We start from the raw sequence: 16,943 nt of genomic DNA, 5'->3' as shown, positions 1-16,943 counted from the left end.
TCGATGAGCATCGGATCGGTGGAGCCGACCGACTCCATGTCCGCAGCGGGCTCGCTGGAGACGTGAAGTTGGTCGAGGAGGCTGACGAGGCGGCTCTCGGGGTAGTCGGTGCCTGCGTCGGACGCAGGCTCGTCGGAGATGCGAGTCTCGCCGAGCAGATCGGCGAGGCGGCTCGCTGCGCAGGCGTGGTCGACGCCTTGCAGCGCGTCGAGGCAAACGCCATCGGGCGCAGCAGGCTGGCTGCGCTCGCGGGGGAGGAAGAGGGTTCCCATCCAGAACAGGTCTCCGGACGACGGTGCACCTGGCCCCGCGGTGGGCGCCAAATGTCGGGTGGTTGGTGCGACATATGCAAAGGGATGGCTTATCATTGTGGGAGCCAATAAAACGTCGCCGGTGCCCGGAAACGGGATGAGGCGAAGACATGCACGCCGGCGAATCTTACCTAGGTTTGGGGCTCTCCGAGGAGATAACACCCCTAGTCCTGCTCTGCGGGGTCTCCGCATGATCACTAGATCGATAAGGGTAGCTACAGTCGCTCCTAGAGCTGTTGTGATCAAGGGAGAAGAAGAACAAGGCTAGCTCTTGCTTCTCTCTATCTATGGTGTGTGCTATGCTTGGGTGCGAACCTAGAAGCGAACCCTTTGCATGGGTGCTCCGGGGGGTTTATATAGGCCTACCCCCCGGGGGTACAATGGTAATCCGACTGGGAACTGGTCCCAGCCGTCAGTGTCTACGCTCGCCGGCTTCTCCGCCGGCTGCTGGGTCCCGCCGGCTGGTGGGTCCCGCCGGCTGCCGGCTACTTGGTCGACAGGCCGGTCCCACCGCCTAGGGTCTTGTCGGCGGCTACTTACTGTAGCCGCGCCTCTGATGATGAGGGCTTTGTCAAGGTGAGCGTGGCTACAGTGGGCCGCCTCGGGGGCTATCACTGTAGCCTCACCTCGTCTTGTCTCCTTAATGGGGCTCTTGCTTCGAGGAAGGGAGTAGCCGGCTTCTGGAGGCCGGCTATACTCTTGGCCGACTAGGAAAAGCCGGGCCGCCTTCACGCCTCTCTCTGGCTGAAGGGGCCCGCAGTCCTTGGGCCGTACAGGAGTGGGTCGTGGATGACGTCGAGGCTAGCCTGGCTACAGTGTCGAGCCGCACGGGAGACGTCCATCCCGTACGACCTCCTGTAGCCATGCCCGCCTCGGGCTTCGGGGGTCGTGGGCCGCACTGTGGCCACACCCCGTCACGTCGCCGTTATGTAGGAGTGGTTGTGGTCTTGGCCGGCTCCTAGGAGTCGGCGTCCTTCTTGGCCGGCTTCTTGGAGTCGTCCACCCCGTAGTCGCCCTAGGGAGGAGTCGGTGAGGCTGGGTCGCCTTCCGGGAGTCGGCTTTAGTGGTAGGCGGCCAAGGAAGGCGGCCCAAATGCTTGAAGTGCTTGAAGGCCCAAAGGCCTGATAAATTTTCCGAAGAGCAAGGGGTAGTCGGTATGGCTACCCGTGGCCATTTACCCCGACAGTGGACATGAATATAATGTCGGTGAGAAACACGTACTCCCCCAAGCTTAGGCCTTTGGCCTAACTTTGTAAACAGTTAGTAATCTGGATAGTAGTCGGCATGGTAGCTCATGGAGGCTCTCGGTGCGGATGCCTCGGCCTGCCGTTCTTCCTCCACTGCTGTGTTGCACCCAAGGACACATATTTGATTTTTCGACCAATTTATATGCACTGGAGCATGTCCATGTAGTTCAAATTTGAATTATGCACATAAATGCATTGAAAACTCAGTTAATGCATAAAATGTGCAAACGAACCCCGAAAAATCACAAAAATTCACACAACACTCTTGTTGTTCTATGTTGAGACGAGAAAAAAATTGAAAGCAATAAGAGGCAATGGATATCGTTTCATCCCCAAAGGTGGGACGGTCCCTACCGAAAACCATCATGCTTGTTGTGAGAACTCTGGTTTGTGAGAAGCATATACCCAAACCTGCCCAAAAAGGGACAAAATTTGTACCACTACATGTTGATGCCACTCCATGATAGCATGCCAAGTTTCATGAATTTCAGATGAGTTTTGGATTTACTAGAATTTGAAAACCAGGCATCTCAATGTTTTGCCGGCAATCAACGGTGCCCTAGTGTTTGAAATTCATTCCCATATCTTGCATGGGACCTAAGCATGCACCCAAGGACACATATTTGTTTTTTCAACCAATTTATATGCATTAGAGCATGTGCATGTAGTTCAAATTTCAATTATGCACATAAATGCATTGAAAACTCAATTAATGCATAAAAATGTCCAAACGAACCCCGAAAAATCACAAAAATTCACACAACACTCCTGTTGTTCTATGTTGACACGAGAAAAAAAATTGAAAGCAATAAGAGGCAATGGATATTGTTTCTTCCCCAAACGTGGGACGTTCCCTACCGAAAACCAGGCATCTCAATGTTTTGCCGGCAATCAACGGTGCCCTGGTGTTTGAAATTCATTCCCATTTATTGCATGGGACCTGAGCATGCACCCAAGGACACAGATTTGTTTTTTCAACCAATTTATATGAACTGGAGCATGTGCATGTAGTTCAAATTTGAATTATGCACATAAATGCATTGAAAACTTAGTTAATGCATAAAAATGTCCATACGAACCCCAAAAATCACAAAAATTCACACAACACTCCTGTTGTTCTATGTTGACTTTGAGAAAAAATTTGAAAGCAATAAGAGGCAATGATATCGTTTCGTCCCCAAAGGTGGGACGTTCCCTACCGAAAACCATCATGCTTGTTTTGAGAAGCTCCGGCTTGTGAGAAGCATATACCCAAACCTGCCCCATATGGGACAAAATTTGTACCATGGCATGTTGATGCCGCTCCATGATAGCATGCCAAGTTTCATGAATTTTTGACGAGTTTTGGATTTAGTATAATTTAAAAACCAGGCATCTCAATGTTTTGCCGGCAATCAACGGTGCCCTGGTGTTTGAAATTCATTCCCATTTCTTGCATTGGACCTAAGCATGCACCCAAGGACACATATTTGATTTTTCGACCAATTTATATGCACTGGAGCATGTCCATGTAGTTCAAATTTGAATTATGCACATAAATGCATTGAAAACTCAGTTAATGCATAAAAATGTGCAAACGAACCCCGAAAAATCACAAAAATTCACACAACACTCTTGTTGTTCTATGTTGACACGAGAAAAAAATTGAAAGCAATAAGAGGCAATGGATATTGTTTCGTCCCCAAAGGTGGGACGTTACCTACCGAAAACCAGGCATCTCAATGTTTTGCTGGCAATCATAGGTGCCCTGGTGTTTGAAATTCATTCCCATTTCTTGCATGAGACCTAAGCATGCACCCAAGGACACAGGTTTGATTTTTCGACCAATTTATATGCACTGGAGCATGTGCATGTAGTTCAAATTTGAATTGTGCACATAAATGCATTGAAAACTCAATTAATGCATAAAAATGTCCAAACGAACCCCGAAAAGTCAAAAAAAAATCACACAACACTCCTGTTGTTCTATGTTGACACAAGAAAAGAACAATTGAAAGCAATAAGAGGCAATGGATATCGTTTCTTCCCCAAAGGTGGGACGGTCCCTACCGAAAACCATCATGCTTGTTGTGAGAAGCTCCGGTTTGTGAGAAGCATATACCCAAACCTGCCCAAAAAGGGAGAAAATTTGTACCACTACATGTTGATGCCGCTCCATGATAGCATGCCAAGTTTCATGAATTTCAGACGAGTTTTGGATTTACTAGAATTTGAAAACCAGGCATCCCAATGTTTTGCCGGCAATCAATGGTGCCCTGTTGTTTGAAATTCATTCCCATTTCTTGCATGTGACCTAAGCATGGACCCAAGGACACATATTTGTTTTTTCAACCAATTTATATGCACTGGAGCATGTGCATGTAGTTCAAATTTGAATTATGCACATAAATGCATTGAAAACTCAGTTGATGCATAAAAATGTCCAAACGAACCCCGAAAATTCACAAAAATTCACACAACACTCCTGTTGTTCTATGTTGACACGAGAAAAAAATTTGAAAGTAATGAGAGGCAATGGATATCTTTTCGTCCCCACAGGTGGGACGTTCCCTACCGAAAACCATCATGCTTTTTGTGAGAAGCTCCGGCTTGTGAGAAGCATATACCCAAACCTACCCCATATGGGACAAAATTTGTACCATGGCATGTTGATGCCGCTCCATGATAGCATGCCAAGTTTCATGAATTTAAACGAGTTTTGGATTTACTATAATTTAAAACCAGGCATCTCAATGTTTTACCGGCAATCAACGGTGCCCTGGTGTTTGAAATTCATTCCCATTTATTGCATGGGACCTGAGCATGCACCCAAGGACACAGATTTGTTTTTTCAACCAATTTATATGCACCGGAGCATGTGCATGTAGTTCAAATTTGAATTATGCAGATAAATGCATTGAAAACTCAGTTAATGCATAAAAATGTCCAAACGAACCTCGAAAAATCACAAAAATTCACACAACACTCTTGTTGTTCTATGTTGACACAAGAAAAAAAATCTGAAAGCAATAAGGGGCAATGGATATCGTTTCGTCCCCAAAGGTGGGACGTTCCCTACCGAAAACCATCATGCTTGTTGTGAGAAGCTCCGGTTTGTGAGAAGCATATACCCAAACCTGCCCCAAATGGGACAAAATTTGTACCACGGCATGTTGATGCCGCTCCATGATAGCATGCCTAATTTCATGAATTTCAGACGAGTTTTGGATTTACTAGAATTTAAAAACCAGGCATCTCAATGTTTTGCCGGCAATCAACGGTGCCCTGGTGTTTGAAATTCATTCCCATTTCTTGCATGTGACCTAAGCATGCACCCAAGGACACATCTTTGTTTTTTCAACCAATTTATATGCACTGGAGCATGTGCATGTAGTTCAAATTTGAATTATGCACATAAATGCATTGAAAACTCAGTTAATGCATAAAAATGTCCAAACGAAATCCGAAAAATCACAAAAATTCACAGAACACTCCTGTTGTTCTATGTTGGCACGGAGAAAAAATTTTGAAAGCAATAAGAGTCAATGGATATTGTTTCGTCCCCAAAGGTGGGACGTTCCCTACCGAAAACCAGGCATCTCAATGTTTTGCCGGCAATCAACGGTGCCCTGGTGTTTGAAATTCATTCCCATTTCTTGCATGGGACCTAAGCATGCACCCAAGGACACAAATTTGATTTTTTGACCAATTTATATGCACTGGAGCATGTGCATGTAGTTCAAATTTGAATTGTGCACATAAATGCATTGAATACTCAATTAATGCATAAAAATGTCCAAACGAACCCCGAAAAATAAAATAAAAATCACACAACACTCCTGTTGTTCTTTGTTGACACAAGAAAAGAATAATCGAAAGCAATAAGAGGCAATGGATATCGTTTCGTCCCCAAAGGTGGGACGGTCCCTACCAAAAACCATCATGCTTGTTGTGAGAAGCTCCGGTTTGTGAGAAGCATATACCCAAACCTGCCCAAAAAGGGACAAAATTTGTACCACTACATGTTGATGCCGCTCCATGATAGCATGCCAAGTTTCATGCATTTCAGACGAGTTTTGGATTTACTAGAATTTGAAAACCAGGCATCTCAATGTTTTGCCGGCAATCAACGGTGCCCTGGTGTTTGAAATTCATTCCCATTTCTTGCATGGGACCTAAGCATGCACCCAAGGACACATATTTGTTTTTTCACCCAATTTATATGCATTAAAGCATGTGCATGTAGTTCAAATTTGAATTATGCACATAAATTCATTGAAAACTAAATTAATGCATAAAAATGTCAAAACGAACCACGAAAAATCACAAAAATTCACACAACACTCCTGTTGTTCTATGTTGACACGAGAAAAAAATTTGAAAGCAATAAGAGGCAATGGATATTGTTTCGTCCCCAAAGGTGGGACGTTCCCTACCGAAAACCGGGCATCTCAATGTTTTGCCGGCAATCAACGGTGCCCTGGTGTTTGAAATTCATTCCCATTTATTGCATGGGACCTGAGCATGCACCCAAGGACACAGATTTGTTTTTTCAACCAATTTATATGCACTGGTGCATGTGCATGTAGTTCAAATTTGAATTATGCACATAAATGCATTGAAAACTCAGTTAATACATAAAAATGACCAAACAAACCCCGAAAAATCACCAAAATTCTCACAACACTCTTGTTGTTCTATGTTGACACGAGAAAAAAATTGAAAGCAATAAGGGGCAACGGATATCGTTTCGTCCCCAAAGGTGGGACGTTCCCTACCGAAAACCATCATGCTTGTTGTGAGAAGCTCCGGTTTGTGAGAAGCATATACCCAAACCTGCCCCAAATGGGAAAAAATTTGTACCACGACATGTTGATGCCGCTCCATGATAGGATGCCAAGTTTCATGAATTTCAGACGAGTTTTGGATTTACTAGAATTTAAAAACCAGGCATCTCAATGTTATGTCGGCAATCAACGGTGCCCTGGTGTTTGAAATTCATTCCCATTTCTTGCATGTGACCTAAGCATGCACCCAAGGACACATATTTGTTTTTTCAACCAATTTATATGCACTGGAGCATGTGCATGTAGTTCAAATTTGAATTATGCACATAAATGTATTGAAAACTCAGGTAATGCATAAAAATGTCCAAACGAACCCCGAAAAATCACAAAAATTCACACAACACTCCTGTTGTTCTATGTTGACACGAGAAAAAAATTTGAAAGTAATAAGAGGCAATGGATATCTTTTCGTCCCCACAGGTGGGACGTTCCCTACCGAAAACCATCATGCTTTTTGTGAGAAGCTCCGGCTTGTGAGAAGCATATACCCAAACCTACCCCATATGGGACAAAATTTGTACCATGGCATGTTGATGCCGCTCCATGATAGCATGCCAAGTTTCATGAATTTTAAAAGAGTTTTGGATTTACTATAATTTAAAAACCAGGCATCTCAATGTTTTACCGGCAATCAACGGTGCCCTGGTGTTTGAAATTTATTCCCATTTCTTGCATGGGACCTAAGCATGCACCCAAGGACACAAATTTGATTTTTCGACCAATTTATATGCACTGGAGCATGTGCATGTAGTTCAAATTTGAATTATGCACATAAATGCATTGAAAACTCAGTTAATGTATAAAAATGTCCAAACGAACCCCTAAAAAAAAATTCACACAACACTCCTGTTGTTCTATGTTGACAGAAGAAAAGAAAAATTGAAAGCAATAAGAGGCAATGGATATCGTTTCGTCTCCAAAGGTGGGACGTTCCCTACCGAAAACCATCATGCTTGTTGTGAGAAGCTCCGGTTTGTGAGAAGCATATACCCAAACCTGCCCCAAATGGGACAAAAAGTTTACCACGGCTTGTTGATGCCGCTCCATGATAGCATGCCAAGTTTCATGAATTTCAGAGGTGTTTTTGATTTACTAGAATTTTAAAACCAGGCATCTCAGTGTTTTGCCGGCAATCAACGGTGCCCTGGTGTTTGAAATTCATTCCCATTTATTGCATGGGACCTATAAGCATGCACCCAAGGACACATATTTTATTTTTCAACCAATTTATATGCACTTGAACATGTGCATGTAGTTCTAATTTGAATTGTTCACCTGAAATGGCTAGAAAACCAATTTAATGTACAAAATGTTCAAATGAACCCTGAATAATTCCAATTCTTTTACGACACACATATAGTTGCATATTCACTCCATATAAAAGGTGTAGCAATTCAAACACCATCCATTGCCGCTGTGGCCCCATTATGTAATTCAAATCAAGATGAAAAATCAAGTAGATCGCACACAGTTTATTATCAGCAACCGTGTGAGATGCAGCACAAAATATCCTGGAGCATCGTCGGTGAATAGTACGCCTATGGCTTACGCGAGAAGGTGAGTCGGCTACAGTCCACAACCGGCGTCTGAAGCACACTAGCTCGCTCCCCAAATGTCATTTCACTGTTCAATCGTCGCCGGTGAAAGATGGGCACGTGGACCCGCGTCGTGAGGGCAACTTCGGTGGCGCACTCCGGCGAGAGCATGGCCGCAGCCGCCATGCGCGTGCTAACAAGGTGCATGAGCGCGGCTGCAATCTGCGACCAGGCGACAAAGGCAGCCCAAACGGCCGCTGTTGCTTCTTAGATGGCGGCAGCAACATCTGCCTCGGGGATAGCAACTGGCGAGAGCGGCACAACAACTGTCCGTTCCGCAGCGGCGGCCTTAGCCCTGATGGAGACCGCCCACACCCAGCTCCTGGCGGTCACTGCATAAATCGAACGAAGCTTCTCCGGCAATGGTCGCCAACCCACGACCGAAGAGCTGGCAATCGCCGAGAGCGTTCGAGCAGCCGTCCGTTCCTCCGCCGCATACCTTGCGACGACGGAGCCCGTCCAAGCCCAGATCGCATCTGCCCACGCCCAGCTCGTGGCGGCCTTTTCCAAAGGGATGGCGGACGCGGATGGCGAGATGCTTGCCGAGTATCGTGCGATGGATGCCATGGAGCCCCTTCCCCAGGAGACCGTCGGGTGCGAGCTGGACATGGAGGCGGTGGCGAAGATCGACGAGCACCAGCCGTAGTAGTACTATTTGTTTTGTTTAATTAAGAGCGCCGGTCTTTAATTTGTTAGAGTAATGTTTAGGTCTTCTAGCTCTGTTTAATTCCTGAACTTGCTCGATTAAGAAGTGTGGGTGTGCTGTAGTCTCCTTTGTGTACCCAAATTATGCAATGACGTTCAAACTCATCACACATGGGTTAAGCTATCTAAATCGTTTGTGATGTCCACATATCATACACAGTTCTGAATAAGGGACCGTGTCTGATGACACTTTGCGCGCTAGTTTTTTCGCTGAAGCGATTCCAAATTTTCGGCTTCCGCAGAAATATGTACCTCCCCGCCCCCTCCCCCTTACCAAAAGCCACATTTCCCCTCTTTCCGCCTTCCTTTCCAAGTTGAAACCTTCACTCCTTGCTTGCAGCGCTGCCGCCTCGTCGGCAACCCTCCTTCACGCTGCTCGGCCTCCTCTATCCAGGCAGGTAATCCACACCCGACCCCCATCCTCCTCCTCCTTGCACATCCCACATGCCCCGACCACCGGCGCAGCGGAGAAGCAAATCACGGCCGCACGCGCGGATGAGGTCGCGATGGCTGCCATTCGTGCCGACCCCCAGATCTTGAAGGAGCACCTTGCTATTTGCTAGCTACGCCGGTTAAGCATGCTCGGTTTACCCGTTGCGTGTGCTGCTCCTGCCTTTCCTTCACAAATTCTAGCAAATTGTGCTATCTAATTTTACCATGCAATCTGTTGCTCTAGCGTATATGTTTTATATGTCGTGCAGTGTGGTGCTCACTTATTAACTGTTTTGTTAATTAGTTGTCCTCTTCATTTAACTCTTTGGTTCAATTCTGCAAATGTGATGTTCAATTCTTCAAGCTGCAATTTTTTATTGTCTTCCATGTGATAAATAAATCGAATTTATCTTTACAAATTGTGGGTGCATTCTGTTATTGCATATCATGTGAGGAATAAATTGAATTTGGCTGTAGTAAATACATGAGAAACAAATACAATTGCTACAATTGGCTGTAGTTAACTGTTTGGTTATCTGTCTGATCTTCTATTAGGAGTATGTTATATTGTGCAATGTGGTGCTCAGTTAATGTTTGGTTCATTTGTTGTGGTGTTTAGTTAACTGCATGGTTCAATTCTGCAATGCGATGTCCAATTGTCATGCATAGAATTTTGTATTGTTGTGCATGTGAGGAATAAATCGAATTTGGCTGCACTAATACATGAGAAACATATACAAGTGCTATATTTCCTAGTTCTTAATCATGCTTGGTTTGGATAACCGTGTGGCTTGAATTAATTTGATGAATCGGCAATGTGATTATTTTTCATCAACATATTTTACTGATAGCATGCGAACCCTTACTTAACCTGATGACTAACTACCTTATATGTGTTGCAGGGAAACAATGGGAAGCACTGAGGTTTACAATCGAGGTTAGCACGTTCATGGTCCGTTGTCTAATAGCACATTATTGTGCAATTGCAGGAACCATTCTAATATTTAGGTTTTTAACAATTTGGACTTGCACATGTAGGTCCTGCTGTCAGAGGTTTTGACCCACTGCTCGACCCTTTTTGCATATGGGGAAATGAGTTGTCCATGAATATCAATCAAATCAAGAAACTCAGAAAGATTGTTAGGATAAAGAAATTAGTGACAAAAAACAACAAGATCTTTGTCTGCACAATGAAGAAGACATCAGTTCATTACAAGATGGTACTAACTATTATACCTTGACTTTTTTTATTACTTTGCCCCATTTCCAATATAGAGAAGATATTTGTGCACATCCTTGTTTTCAGGCCTTTCCAAAGCAGTTCACTGATGATTACCTCTCAAACCACCTCTATGGTCAGGAGGCAAGGAAGGTTTTCATACAACACCCACGGTTCAATATTGAAGTGTTCCTGAAGAGGACGAAGGACGGACGGTCAACATCCACAGGCACTGGCTTAAAGTTGCAAAGACCTTCAACATGAATGAAGGCTCAATATTCGCCTTCCGCTTCAGCAGTTTTCCAGATGAGATGCATCTGTCTATATACCATCTATGATGCTAATTTCGAAAGGTTCTACATGTTGCATGTGGAACTTGCTGCTGGTGCAGTTGTCTAATGGCGTAGCTGAGTGCTGAAGCTATATCGTGTTGTACTCCGATGTATTTCAATTATGAAATTCTGCTTCCTTAATATGGAAATGAAATATATTGTGTGCTTAATATGAAATGTTAATTAGATTAATAAATGGATTATGAATAATCGGATAATTAGCCTGCTAATGGCGAATTTGCCTGCTAATTGGGTTTTGCTATTGCAAATGGTTGTTGAAAAAATACCGTGGGCGATGACCTCAGGCAGCGCACACAGTTTCTAGGAATAAACCGTGTTGGATCAATGAACAATCACACACGACTTTCTCTTGAAAACTGTTTGCGTTAGGCCACCTTGCGCAAATGTTTACCACATAATAACTGTGTGTGTGGACAACCTTTGCCACACAGTTTCTTCTACGGACCGTGTGTGATACATTCAATAACGCAAACGATTTAACGGGATAAATTGTGTGATATGTACCTGTGAACGGGAACGTTTTGAGAACTCTTCCGTTTTGAGAACTTTTGGATTAACCATTCTGGGTTTATGGAGGTGGTGGCTGCTTCCTGGTCCAAGGCATGCCATGCACCGAACGCTGCCGCCCGCATTTGTAAAAAGCTGAAAGCTCTGAGGTATGATCTCAAGAGATGGAGCAGGGATATCTCAAAGCTGAAAATCATCATTCAAAACTGTAATGAAGCTTTAGCTACGATGGATAATCTCGAGGACAAAAGACCTCTATTTATCCAGGAATCAAACTTCCGGAAAATTTTGAAATCTCACTTGCAGACATTGTTACAGTTTCAGAATGAATACTGGAGGAAAAGATGCACGATCAGATTCTTCAGATTTGCGGATGAAAATAACAAACTCTTTCAATCTCTGGCCACGGAGAGATACAGACATAACTCTATCGCCATGCTTCGTGATGGCGATGTGGAAATGCATGACCATGCTGACAAGGAAGGGGTGTTGTTCAGAACCTATAAGGAACGGTTGGGTTCCTCTAAACCCACTCACATGCGCTTTGATCTTTCCAGAATCATCCGTCGGATTGAGGGACTGGAGCACTTGTCGGCACCTTTTTCCAATGAAGAGGTTGACACTGTTATTAAGGAAGTGCCAAGTGATCGGGCTCCAGGTCTTGATGGTTTTAATGGTTGCTTCCTTAAGAGCTGCTGGCCGATCATCAAGTCGGACTTCTATGAGTTGTGTCATGCATTCCATGCCGGAGGGCTAAATATAACCAGTATTAGTGAGGGGTATATCACATTGATCCCAAAGAACTCCTCTCCAGAAACTGCAAATGATTATAGACCAATTACTTTATTGAATTGTTGTCTGAAAATCATCACTAAGATATTGGCAAATCGGCTACAGAAAGTCATCCTCAAGATCATACACAGAAATCAGTACGGTTTTCTCAAAGGGAGGACTATTCAGGATTGCCTAGCATGGTCGTTTGAATACATACATCAACGCCATACCTCAGCGACGGAAAACATCCTCCTTAAGCTAGACTTTGCCAAGGCGTTTGACACTATTGAGCACGCCCCCATGATGGAAATTATGAAACACATGGGTTTTGATGACAAATGGCTTGGATGGATGAACACGATCTTTGGTTCGGGGGTTTCTTCTGTACTCCTTAATGGAGTCCCTGGTCGAAAATTCAACTGTAAATGTGGAGTGCGCCAGGAGGACCCTCTCTCACCATTGATCTTTGTCCTTGCGGCTGATCTCCTCCAAGCAGCAGTTAACGATGCTTTTGTTTGTGGGCTGCTTGATCTTCCTCTCCCTCGTGACAGGGCGGGTGATTTCCCGGTTGTCCAATACGCTGACGACACGATCTTAGTTATGCAGGCATGTCCCGTGCAGGCTGCCCGTATGAAAGCTATCCTAGAAGATTATGCTACTTCCATTGGACTGAAGATCAATTTTCAGAAATCAACTCTCATACCCATTAACATTGATCACCGACGTGCTTGTGAACTGGCTGGGGTTTTTGGTTGCTCTGTTGGTTCCATGCCCTTCACATACCTCGGCCTGCCAATGGGCACAACGAGGCCCAGTGTCCTTGATCTTATGCCACTGGTTCATGCAGTTGAACGGAAGACATCCACTGCTCTGTCACTGATGTCATCCGGAGCTAAACTAACCTTGGTCAATTCAGTTGTGACTTCGATGCTGATATACGCAATGTGCACGATCAAGATACACCCAAAGGTGATTGAACATCTGAATAAGCTGCGTAGACATTGCCTCTGGGCTAAAAACTCTGACGACGGGGTCAAAAATAACTCTCTTGCGGCCTGGGAGCTGGTCTGCCGCCCAAAACGCTGCGGAGGCCTTGGTGTTATTGATCTTAAAACACAGAATGCAGCCCTCCTCCTAAAGTATCTTTTCAAATTCTATAATCATGAAGATGTTCCCTGGGTGGACCTTGTTTGGGATGCCTACTACAGAAACAAGATACCGCATGCATCTGAGGCGGTGGGTTCTTTCTGGTGGAGAGATGTGATGCAACTCAGTGGGATATTTCGAGGGATCACTAAAGTCACCCCGGGGGATGGCTCTAGTGCTCTGTTCTGGAAAGATGCTTGGTTTGATAATACTCAAGACTCCCCATTAATGGATATATACCCACGAGCCTTTTCATTTTGTCTGAATGAGGACGATTCCATTCTAAGGTTCTTACTGCAACTGACCCATCCACGATTTTTAGTCTACCTCTCTCGACCCAGGCGAGAGAAGAAATCAAAGAGATCCAGGAGGGGTTGCAGCAAAATCGGCTGGCCGCCGATAACAACGATGTCTGGGAATGCTTGCTCGGGCGTTTTTCGTCGAAGAAGTTCTATAATCACTGCTACAAACAGGTTGTGGCAGACGAGGCGTTTGGATGGCTCTGGAAAGCTAAAAGCCCGATCAAATTCAAGATGTTTGGATGGCTACTCCTAGTTGATCGCCTGAATACCAGGAATATGCTCAAACGCAGACACTTTGTGGTCGTGGGGGGCAACTATGCATGCATGTTCTGTCAAAACCCTCCAGAGGAAACGGTGGAACATCTGTTCTTCAATTGCCCCTTTAGTCAACACTGCTGGGATGTACTTGGAGTGACATGGCCGACAGCTGATAACAGACTGGCTCTTCTGCATGGAGGTAGGGGTAATTGGAGACAACCCCTCTTCATGGATATCTTTCTCCTGGCTGTTGGAGTCTTTGGATGGAGAGAAACAATCAACACTTTAGAGGGATTCAGCACTCCCATGGAGCATGGCTAGCTAGATTCAAGCATCTCTTGGAGCTGCTAACACATAACTGCCGGGAGGATCTTCATCCTTTCCTGTCTAATTACATTGTAAACTTGGGCCACTAAGACCGTGGATAGCTAGCATGGCCGGGGGGCCACAAAACCCTTTGTAACATATATGTAATTGTTCCTTTGTGAGTAATACAAAGTCAGTGGGAGCCTCTCCCACTGTCGTTCTCCCTCAAAAAAAAAACGGGAACGTTTTCCTTGGAGCGACTATGTGGGATGTGCATACGAACGGAAAAGTTTAGCGGGGACTGACTGTGTGGGATGTACTTGCGATCGGAAACAATTTCGCCGTATAATTGTATTTTTTAGCTCTACTGTACGTATTTCCGTATTTGAGCGCTCGCCGGTCGCACACGACGCCATTTTGCCGAACGTGTGTGCCAGGAGGGCATATCCCCGACGGTTTTTGGGTCGTGTGGGAAGGACCCCTCTATTGCCCACACTCACTTGGCGATGGTTCCAAATGCCGTCGCGGAAAGGGGTTTTAAACCGTTTGTTTAGGACTGACGCGCACCAGTGCTTAGACGCACAGTTCGGGACCCCCTACCCGAGATCTGCCGGTTTTGCCACCGACATTGGTGCTTTCATTGAGAGTTCCTCTTTGGCGTCGACAGCAGGGATCGATGGCTCGCCTTATCATCAAGGATAGTATCACTTCCGGAGGAGCCCTAGTTTCAGGGCAAACCCTCCGGCTCGGCAGCTTCACCTTGGGCGCCCGTTCGGCCGTTAAGACAAAGGCAACCCCACGAGTCGCCGAAAACCATCTCCGTATCGGTCCGGAATACTCTGACAAGATGGATCCAGCAGACCTATCATCTTTAAACGAGATGCTACATCGCATCGCCGCCTTGAGGATCTCAACCGACTATGATCGGATCGGGCTTAAACCCGATCAGAGAGAAATCAAATCTCCACCGATCACCCATCAGGTAGCAGTTGTGGAGGAACAAGCCAACAATAACTCTTCTCCTACGTTGAGGACAAATTATGTTCGGATTTCCGAGTCTAGAGAGCCGGACACCCATCTTCGGGAGGACACCCCTTGTCCTCCGAACACAAAATTGGATGTAAAGCCTGATAATTCGCTGGACATTCCGGAGCCCGGGCCGGTGACCCCGGATATTCTTCAAACTCCGGATCCCACAGTGGGTCAGGGTGCGAATTTAATCCCGCCCACCCACCAGAAACAATATTCGCCAAGTAATTCTGGCCCTACCTAATGTATGTGCGGCAGCAGCCTCGAGAGACAGTCCATCACTTTTGGGCCAGATTCCTCCTTGTTAAAAACAAGATAAAAGACGGCTGCGATGACGAAGCTATTTCAGTACTTTGCAACAGCTGTACGGATGAGGGAATCCTTAATGCCCTCAACCACCGCCGCATACTGCACTTTGCAGATTTGGCATACTTAGTACATAAGTACCGCACAATGGAAAGCGCCTGGAAAACTCAAACCGCTCGCTGGGAACCACAGGCCTTTAAGCCATCTCCCGGATGAGCAAAAAGGATGCCCTCTCATGGGTCACCTGATCTTCACCCCGTAGACAAGAAAATTAAGCCCTTTACGGGACATAGAACTGTCTTCGAGGAATGGCTCGATGGGCCATGTAAAATTCACACGACGCCGAATACTGAACCAACGCATAGCCTATGGGCACGTTGGATACTCCGGCAAGTGGCCAAGAGCGGAGAGGGTATCGTCACCAACACTACCCCAGAAAAGTACTATTCAGAGGACAACGATCCCGAAGTACTCACAGTCTTCGAGACTTTCTCGACGAACAATCGACACAAACGGGCGCTCCGCGACCTCGCTGAAGTCTGCCAAGTAGCAGCAATAAACCCTTGGAACGATACGGTGATTACTTTCAATGCCGATGACGAACCAAGATCCCGCTCAGTTCGGGCACCAGCCGCTCTGGCCCTAAAACCAATCGTGGACGGCTTTCGGCTCACTAAAGTGCTACTGGACGGTGGCAGCGGACTGAACCTCATCTATGAGGACATGCTCAACAAAATGCAAATAGACAGGAGTCGCATTGAGCAGAGCAATACATCCTTCAGGGGAATCATCCCTAGCAAGGAAGCAAGATGCTCAGCGAAAATTAAACTAGATGTGGTATTCGGCACATCAGAAAACTATCGGTCCGAAGACCAGATGCATTCACACACTTTCAATGTTGGAAATATGCCCTAGAGGCAATAATAAAGTTATTATTTATTTCCTTATATCATGATAAATGTTTATTATTCATGCTAGAATTGTATTAACCGGAAACATAATACTTGTGTGAATAGATAGACAAACAGAGTGTCACTAGTATGCCTCTACTTGACTAGCTCGTTGATCAAAGATGGTTATGTTTCCTAGCCATGGACATGAGTTGTCATTTGATTAACGGGATCACATCATTAGGAGAATGATGTGATTGACTTGACCCATTCCGTTAGCTTAGTACTCGATCGTTTAGTATGTTGCTATTGCTTTCTTCATGACTTATACATGTTCCTATGACTATGAGATTATGCAACTCCCGTTTACCGGAGGAACACTTTGTGTGCTACCAATCGTCACAACGTAACTGGGTGATTATAAAGGTGCTCTACAGGTGTCTCCAAAGGTACTTGTTGGTTGGCGTATTTCAAGATTAGGATTTGTCACTCCGATTGTCGGAGAGGTATCTCTGGGCCCACTCAGTAATACACATCACTATAAGCCTTGCAAGCATTGTAACTAATGAGTTTGTTCCGGGATGATGTATTACAGAACGAGTAAAGAGACTTGCCGGTAACGAGATTGAACTAGGTATCGAGATACCGACGATCGAATCTCGGGCAAGTAACATACCGATGACAAAGGGAACAACGTATGTTGTTATGCGGTCTGACCGATAAAGATCTTCGTAGAA

Source organism: Triticum aestivum, chromosome 3D (assembly GCF_018294505.1).
Source record: "Triticum aestivum cultivar Chinese Spring chromosome 3D, IWGSC CS RefSeq v2.1, whole genome shotgun sequence".
NCBI lineage: Eukaryota > Viridiplantae > Streptophyta > Magnoliopsida > Poales > Poaceae > Triticum > Triticum aestivum.
Note: the sequence above shows the minus strand (reverse complement) of the source record.